At 35.3% G+C, this 9782-nt stretch overlaps 1 long non-coding RNA gene across 1 annotated transcript; it reads right to left on the bottom strand.

The window, feature by feature from the left end:
- Positions 1–307: 307 nt before the first annotated feature.
- On the bottom strand, positions 308–4013 carry LOC132029247 (uncharacterized). The gene is made up of 4 exons (XR_009407752.1): positions 3849–4013; positions 3417–3762; positions 3179–3294; positions 308–617 (listed from the first exon to the last, which is right to left on the bottom strand). It is a non-coding gene; the product is annotated as an uncharacterized LOC132029247 (long non-coding RNA).
- Positions 4014–9782: the final 5769 nt, after the last annotated feature.

Genomic DNA, 9782 nt, shown 5'->3' with positions numbered 1-9782 from the left:
TTACACAATTATTTTATTTATACTTTCAGTCCTTAGTGCCTAGCTTAACTTGCATAAATTAGACATCATCTTGTACACATTAGAATAGTGAAGAAATACAGAGAAAAGCTTCCACAAAATTTTCATTCTCTTTGAATTTTCTCATGGTATCAGAGTAGGTGTAGTGGAACTGCTTTTCTCGAATCACCATCACATACTTCTTCACCTTTCTTCCATAGTCAGGCAAGATTATGTCGACTGAACTAACAAAAACCTCTACACAAACTTCCACTGGAGCTACCATTGTTCCTAGAGAGAAGAGTGTAATTGATGTTCTTCCACCAACTCATCCTTATCATTTGAATGCTTCAGATTCACTTGGTATGAACCTTATAAGTGTTAGTTTTGATGGCAACAGTTATGGGAACTGGAAGAGAGGAGTACTAATCTCACTCTCAGCCAAAAATAAACTATGTTTCATTAATGATAAAGCAGAATTCCCAGAAGAAACCTCACCTCTTTTTGAGCAATGGTCAAGATGTAATGACATGGTCATTGCATGGTTGTTGAATTCTTTGAGCAAGGACACTGCAGAGAGTGTACTCTATTCTCAAAGAGACTCAGATTTGTGGAATGAGCTGCAGGAAAAGTATGGTCAGCCTGATGGTTCTAAGTTATTTCAACTTCAAGGAGATCTCAACAATATCTCTCAAGGAACCAGTGATGTTGCTTCTTATGACAACAAATTGAAGAAACTGTGGGATCAGCTAAAGGTCTTAAACACATTCATGAACTGCAACTGTGAATGCAAATGTGGAGCTAAGGCACATAGCCACAAGATGAATGAAGACATGAAACTGGTTCAGTTCTTAATGGGACTAAATGAAGCTTTCTCAGCATGTAGGGGAAATATTCTCATGATGAAGCCTCTACCATCAACAAGTCAAGCTTACTCTATCATTCTTCATGAGGAATCTCAAAGAGAGGTACATTCCAGTAACAATGTGAACATTGACTCATTTGCCTTCAATGTTAGTAGGTGGAACCAACAAAGAAATCCAAATCCCAGAAAAGCAAACACACAGATCTCAAATCCAAAAAATCAGAACAATTTCACACCAAACAATAATAACTTCACACCAACAACAACCTCTTTTGCACTCATTGCAAGAAAACCAATCACACTATTCAAGGATGTTACAGATTAATAGGTTACCCTCCCGATTTTAAGTTCACAAATAAAGCTAAAAGACCCTACAACAACCCTAGAGCTAATGCAGCTGCTTCAGGAGAAACTATGATGCAAGGAAATGAGGAAGGAACTGGTGGAATGAATGCCTATCCTCCTTCCAGAATTGTAGGAAGCAGCAAATCATCCATTTTCAACATCAAAAGTTTCACAAAGGATCAATGTCAACAGTTGATTGACATGTTTTCTGCAGTACACTTACCCCTCACATCACTTTAACCAATGTGTTTTTTGTCCCTTCTTTCAAACACAATTTATTTTCTGTAGGACAGTTTGTTTTTTAGACTAATCTTGGAATTCTATTTACTAAAAGTGGATGTTACATACAGGCCCATTCAGTGTAGATGAGGTAGATTTTTGGGTCTCTATCTACTGAGAAGTGACACTTCCACAGCCAAGCTCAACCCATCCAAACCTACTAAGTCTCTAGTTGTTAAGTCTAGTTTGTTTTCAAATAAAAGTCTTGTTGTGTCTAATGTTGGGTCTAGTTCTTCTGATCCTGATATTTGTAATGTTTCCTCTATCAAAAATGAAAAATGTTTCTCAGAATTTTGACTCTTGCACACTTTGGCACTATAGACTAGGTCATTTACCCTATGCTTCAATGAGGAAAATTAATGGTGTTTCAATCGATCTACCAAAACGGATGAACTTCCTTGTGATATACATCCCGGATAATACAAACAGTCTAAATTGCCTTTTTCAAAGAGCCAAATTTCTTCACAAAATAGCTTTGACATGATTCACATAGACACCTGGGGACCCTATAAAACACAGACTTATAGAGGGGAAAAATTACTTCTTGACCATAGTAGATGATTTTTCAAGAACAACTTGGACTTTTTTGCTATCTACCAAATCAAATGCTTTTCCCATTTTGAAGTCCTTTTTAGCTTATGTTGAGAGGCGGTTTGGAAAGAAAATAAAAATTTGTTAGATGCGATAATGCCTATGGTAAGGTTACGGAAACCTACCTAGTGATTTTTTTATTTCAAGGAATCATCACGGACGTCTTGTGTTGCTACCCACAACAAAACGGGGTAGGCGAAAGGAAACATAGACACCTTTTGGAAGTTTGTAGAAGTCTAATGTATCAATCACATTTGAGTCCTAAATATTGCGGGGAAGCCTTGTTGACTGCCACTCATCTTATCAATCTTTTACCTACCAAGATTCTTAACAACCAAACACCTTATGAGTTACTATTTCAAAAATCACCCTCCTATGCACATTTAAAAGCTTTTGGGTGTTTGTATTTTGTGTCAACATTATCTGCTAAAAGAGACAAATTGTCACCTAGAGCTATTCTAGGTGTTTTTCTTGGTTATCCTTTTGAGAAAAAGGGTTATAAAGTACTGAGTCTTATTAACAAACAGATCATAGTGAGCAGAAATGTTAGGTTCTATGAGTTTATTTTTCCTTTTGCCTTATTTTTCCTTTTGCCTATTCAGCACCTATGTCACAACTGTTTCCAGGGCCTTTCAAGAGTGATGAGCCACTCACTTATACCCAGTTTCCATCATCTAACCTTGCACCTAATCCACCATCTTCACCTAATACATTTTTTCCACAGAACTCAGTAACACCTGCTAACTCTACTCCCATTTCAGGTTCAATTCACACCAACACTACTAATTCCAACACATCCAGTCCTATTTCCTCACCTACTACAGATGTTTGTTCCACAACATATTCTCCTTTACCTACTCCTAATGAACTTACACCAGTGCCCATGTAAGTGTTGCCACCCGGTGGAGGACTTGCGTTACATCAACTAGAAAGTACGTTTTTCCTTTGCATTTGTCGATTTTATATGTGACACATGCTTTTTTGGCTTATTTCTCCTAGCCCCCTATTTCACCTATTCATTCTTTTTCTTATGCTCTGTTAAGTGATCACATTCATAGTCTCATACACTCTATTGAGAAAATTAGGGAACTAACATCTTACCATGAAGCTGCACTTCATCCTGGCTGGAAAATTGCCATGGAAAATGAAATTCAAGCTCTTGTTTCCAATTCCACATGGGAAATTGTCCCTTTGTCTCCGGGAAAGAAACCTCTCCCCTGCAAATGGGTTTACAAAGTCAAGTTAAAGTCCGATGGTATATTAGAGAGATTAAAGGCACGTTTGGTGGTAAGGGGGGATATACGGCGTGAAGGAATAGACTACACCGAGACTTACTCACCTGTAGTGAAGATGACTACTATCCGGTGCATTCTTGTTGTTGCTATCAAGAATTCATGGCCTTTATTTCAATTAGACGTGAATAACGCCTTCTTACACGGAGACTTGGATGAAGCAGTCTTCATGAGATTTCCTCCTGGCATCTCTCCACCTTCTAATAATGTTGTTTGCACCTGAGGAAGTCTCTCTACGGCTCAAGCAGGCATCACGCCAATGGTATGCTCATTTATCTGTAGCTTTGGGTAGATGAGGTTTCACTGCTTCACTTACAGATTATTCACTTTTTTACAAGGCCTCTGGTTCACTCATCACTCTCTTAGCAGTATACGTTGATGACATACTGCTAACTAGGAACAACCAACAAGAAATTGAAGAATTTAAGTCATTTCTCAACCATGAGTTTCGCATAAAGGATTTGGGGTTAGCAAGTTACTTTCTTGGAATGGAAATCTTGCACATCCCAGAGGGTTTGATCATCACACAACGAAAATTTGCTCTTGATCTTATATCGGAACACCCAGACCTTCCTGGTAGAGCTATTTCCACTCCCGTGGATCCCACTATCAAGCTCGCCACCGAATACAGGGGAATTGTTATCGAATCCATTGTTCCGGCGTCCCCATTGGGTCGATTGAATTTCTTGAATCACACTCGCCACCGATCTTGCATAGGCAGTTCAATCTGCGAGCCAATATATGCAAATCCTCGATCTGGGCATCTACAACCTGCTCTTCACACCTTACGATATTTACGACGAGATCCTGGTCTTGGCCTCTTCGTGAACTCTTCATCTTCTTTTCAACTTTTAAGCTACAGTGACGCCGATTGGGCTTCTTGTTCAGATAGTCGCCGATCTGTAAGTGGTTTTTATATCAGCATTAGCGGTTCCTCCATTCTCTTGGAACTCCAAGAAACAGCAAGTTGTTTCACTATCATCGGCGGAGGCGGAGTATCGTTCCCATAAGCCGCACAGTCGCGGAAATTATCTTGGCTTGTACGCATACATCGATCTTAGTGTTTCCCCTTCTCTTCCCATCTCTCTACACTGTGACAATCAATCCACCATCCATATTGCCAAAAACCCAGTCTTTCATGAACAAACCAAGCACATCAAGCTTGATTGTCACTTTGTTCGTGAAAAATTGCTCGATGGTCTTATTTTCGCTTTCTTTTAGAGATAGCCGGCGGACTTGTTCAAACTGCAACTGCTTTGATAGAGAGGAAATAAAAAATCTTGTTGGCATAGCAATCCAGTTGTTTATAGATTTTGGGATCTTGAAGCACATCGATAAAGACGTCACACCTAGAACACAATTGAAAAATAGCATTGGATGACAGACTTGAAGCATATGCTTAAAAGGAGAACAAATTTTCTTCTGATACTTGAGTTTTGCAGCCACCATTTTGTCCAAACAGTATATCTGTATCCGGTCTATCACCGATCATGTATATCTGGGACTTCTGGATCTTAAAACTGTTGTGATAACTTTAAAGAAGATTATAATTTTTGGTACTGGTTTGTACTCAGAAATTAAAAACCTTGTAACACGTCACCCCTAGATCCTATGATCCCGACTCTAACATCCTCACTCACCCCATTACATCAGAACTACCATTCTATTTGAATTGGAGAGCAGATTCTCCAATATATAATAGTTTTAGATGGAAAATCTAATTTTATTGAATGTCCCCGAATGGACGCTTTAGTTGATCAACCAATAAGTACTAAAAAACTCTCGATATAGCGACATTTTCCCCCATTAAATACATAAAAAAACATGCAACAAACACCAATCTCCAATACCTTTTGAAGGATCCTGATTGCAATTTTTGGGACATTGTGAAGCATGATGGAATTTGTCAATGACATTATTGTTTCTGTTGGTTGTAGACCTCTAACTGCCATACACCAATGTAGCTATAGCCAAAGTAAACTCAAGCAAACAATGATTTTGAAATGCTTAAATATTAATGCATTTAACGCAACTACATGACAATTGTAATAAAGATTGAGAAAAGAATAACTATGTGCTAAAACACTAAGGTTCTGCTAAAAATACCAAATATTGAAACAATTACGAAACCGCTTACATAGCCAAGAGGCTGGCAGTTGCACCATCAAAAATACACTTCACTCACTAAGAATTTCTTTCGCAAAGATAAACATGCAATCAGTTCAAAATTGAAACACCAACAATCTTTGAAGTCCCCACCACAACCAAAATAAACTTTTAGCGCAATACATGAAATAAATCAAGCAGACGATGGTCATTGGTGAGTCAAATTAAACTCACATCAAAGTTTTCACACAAAGATTAATATTGAATCCAGTTGAAATATGTTGCCTATATTCAACATGCATTGACCAATCTCTATCAAAGAGCCGAAGACCAACTTGAAAAAGCAAGCTCGAAATAAATGGACGAAAAAAGAGGAACGATGTTTGAGGCGTGTTTGCCTAATCAGTTACTTCTAGAGTTTTTTAGTGGACCACATGAACGGAATTTGAATTTCTCTTAAAAAAGGCACAATCAGCGAAGTCAAGTTGGAACTGATTCAGAAATTTGGAAAAAAATCTTGTAAAACCAAGAAGAAAAAGCAAATAAGAGGATGAAATAAGGGAAGAGGGAGGATATCATTTTGCCCCTAAAACAATCAATATTAATGCAAATATCCTTCGTCGTACAGTCGATCCACGCTTATTATATAGTTAAATAAATGTGCTTTTAAGGAAGCCAGGGAGGACCCGCTATTGAAAATATACAAAGTAATAATTCTAGATTAAAAAGGAGTTTCGCAATAAGTATTCGATTTGGGCATCAAGGAAGTGTTGAAAAAAAGACCGGACCTCAAGCTAGTGGTTATGGTTGTCGCTCAGAAGTTTCGAGTTTATTTTGACGGCGCACCACTAATGGAAGTTTCGGTAAGGTTTCATCCTGTGGGGATAATCTACATACTTTCCATATCTACTATTTTTTTTTTTTTCACTTTTTTCTATTTTTAATTAAGAAAGTCACTATTTCTAAATTCTAATAAGTATTTTCGCTGAATGCACATATTTCTCAATGGTACTACACAGAGGCGGATCCAGGATTTGATGACTACGAGTGCCACCATTATTAAAAATCGTTTTTTTGAGAGACAAATATTGATAGACGCTGTCAGTCTACTATTCCGTCAAGATAACTAACGGCCACTATAAAACTAATAAAATTGTTTTTAAAATTTTTCTTAATGAAACTGACTGACTTCCGTAGGTTAGTTTTGCTCAAAAATGCCTAAAAGTTATTAAAAAAATAAAATAAAATTCTAATATCGTCTTGTTTTTAATTTAATTACCGATGGAGGCTGCGAAAAAATACAAGGGAGTCCATCAATTTTTTTTCGAGATGATAATTTTCGATAAATAACTATCCATCGGTTTTGTCCCTCGAAAAAAGGTGTGTTCTTAGTAGTGCGCTATCTTTAATGCAAACTTACCGCTAGTTAATAAGATTGAATTAAGATCTACGTTCGGTTGACTCGATCCATTTTGAATTAATTCGGTTCAATTCAATAACATCATTACTTATATTTATTAATACATCACGCTCTATGCAACAAATTAACCAATACAAAAAATAAAAATAAAATGTCAAATAATGATAACAAAACTTAGGGAAAAACCGAAATCCAACTAAATATAACTGAAGTAAAGCAAGAATATATACTTGATGGAGGGGGAAAAAAAAAGAGGAAATAGCCAAATAGGGCAAAGAAATAAACAAGGAAACTGAGCGAGCCTACAATGGTGGAAGCAGAGGCAGCTGAGTCGTGTTGAAGCAGCGACAGCGGTACCTGAAGCAAGGGAAAGTGGCGGAGGTAGGTCAATTTTTGTTTGGAAAGGAAATTTTAATTTACTAGGAGAGAGATGAGAATATATATATATATATATATAAACTTTGTAACTTTCTACTACTATTTTATTTTAAGAAAATATCCTTAAAAGAAGTTCTACTTTTAAACTTAATTAAACAAATAAAAAAGTCAACATTTTAAAAAGAAAAGTGTCAACTAGTACAACTGAAATTTTTTCCACCAAAAATAATACGGATAATTTTCCAAAAAAATATAAAAAAATAATTGTACTTGTGTCGGATTGAGTTATTTTGGGTAAAAAAAAATTATTTGAGTAAAATAATTTTAGAGATTGAAATATTTTGAAATTTAAAGCAATATTCATCATGCAAATAAAACAAGTCAACATTTTAAAAGAAGGTTCGGTTGCGTAGATGTATTTGTGTACGAAAAAGAAATTTAAAACGATATTCATCATATGATTGCTGCAAAAGAAAAACTTTTATGAGGAATGCCATGTTATATTTGTGTGAGGGTCTTTATTAATTGGCAAGTGTATAATATGGGTCCCACTCCATTTTAACTTCTCCCTCCCTTCACTACTAATTAAGTGTGAGGGTTCACTCCATGTTTTTTTCCTTCACTCTCGGATACCCTAGCTCCCCCCCCCCCCACCCCCACATTAGTTAGACCAACCCCCACTAAGCTTGATTAGTGCTTGACAAAAATACTTTTTATCTTTTATGTAGTTTGTTTACCTAAGCCATTTGATTGCACTAATTTAAATAACACAACAAGACACAGTAAAAAGAATTAATAATGTTTTGAATTAGTACTTCCGTGATTGATTAATTAAAGTCCTTCACAGTGAAGAAGATACTGAAAGATATAAAAATGTTGCATTTTACTTTTAAGTTACATCTGTGCAATAATAAACACCGATTAAAATAACTTTTTGATCATTCCGCCAACAAATAGAATTACCATCGTACCAAGTAGGGGTATAGCAAAAAAATGATAAATCACACCAAACCATTAAATTGAGTTAAATTTGAAAAATTATCTAATGGGTTGATACTGAAGAAAAAATTCGATCATAATTGATTTGATTTGGTTTTAACAAAAAAAGATCAGACCAAGACCAAATCAACCCGACATTATATATATATATTTATTTTAAAAATTATTTTATATAAAATTTTATTAAAATCTACTTTGTAAATATTTTTTAACTTTGTCATAGTTTTTGTTTCTTAACAATTTAACACCGTGTCTGTGCCCGCAATTTTATCTCAATGTCCATATATATATATATTAACTTCAATGAATCCATTACACTCCTAATGTTTTCGTTGTCCCTGGCAGCTATCCATCTATTTTAATCAAGTTTTTTCAAGTGTATACCGTTTATAAAGTTAGAAAGAGCTCATCTTCTAAAAGTTGAGGCTCTCATGTATGATATGACTTTTTTTGCCTTTTATGAAGTTGTGATTGATATTTTTGTGCGTAAGATTACAATGAACTGAATTAGATATGATTGTATGAAATTATGTGGCATTTGCATTATACTTCACAAAAAGCAAATTAATTTCGTTATAAACACGTTCGAACCAAGTAGAACCCGAAAAATTCGAAAAAAAATCGAGAATAAAAACTTGATCTTATTGATTTAATTTTGTTTATAGAATTGATAAATTTAATAAATACAAAACCCAAACCCATCAAACCTATCTACACGTACCAAGTATCAAATGAAGAAGATAAATATATAAATGAATACAAAAAGAATTGCTTGAAAAAAATTATAAAAAGAAATAATTGGGACAAGAAAATTGATCTAAAAGACTAGGCGATAGAAGAAATAGAATGAAAGAAATGAAGTTGCTACTGTTGAAGAAAGAAATAGCACCAAGAATGAGAGGGTAATAGAAGTGGGACCCACGCACATTTTAAGATAAAAATAGTCACCCTCACATGCCAGGTCATACTTATGCCACATCCACCATAAAATTTCTCAGTAAAATAGGGGAAATCTAGATCCTCTGCCACTGAGACTACAGGTACTATTATTACTACGGGTGAAACTCCAGTATTTTATAGTCTTTATATAAATATCTATATATAGAGAGAGAGTTTTGACCGAAGCTTGCGGGTGGCGTGGCACTCCGATACTTCTTAGTAGATCCGCCCCTGATACTACACCAATTTCATCAATCACAGGGCCCTAAAAACTACAGAAAAAATAAGGCAATGTCGTTTGAGAATAATGGTCAGTTTGTAATTACCAGAGACTTTACATGTAAGATGTTAGTATCGTCTTTCTTATTTTTGTTTTTGTACTGTCTATACATATTCCTACAAGTGATAGAGATTTTGATCCACAGTAGACATTTGTTGGTAAATATTTATTGTATTGATAGTAATCTATTACATACTAAACTACTATAAAATATATATAGTTTTTTATTATTATATATAGACCATCTTGGCAAGCCATCTTTTCTTAAGAGTTCTTTTAAGTTAATAAATG

This window comes from Lycium ferocissimum, chromosome 9 (assembly GCF_029784015.1).
Source record: "Lycium ferocissimum isolate CSIRO_LF1 chromosome 9, AGI_CSIRO_Lferr_CH_V1, whole genome shotgun sequence".
NCBI lineage: Eukaryota > Viridiplantae > Streptophyta > Magnoliopsida > Solanales > Solanaceae > Lycium > Lycium ferocissimum.
The sequence above is the reverse complement of the archived record's forward strand: the minus strand, read 5'-3'. Positions and strand labels throughout refer to the sequence as shown.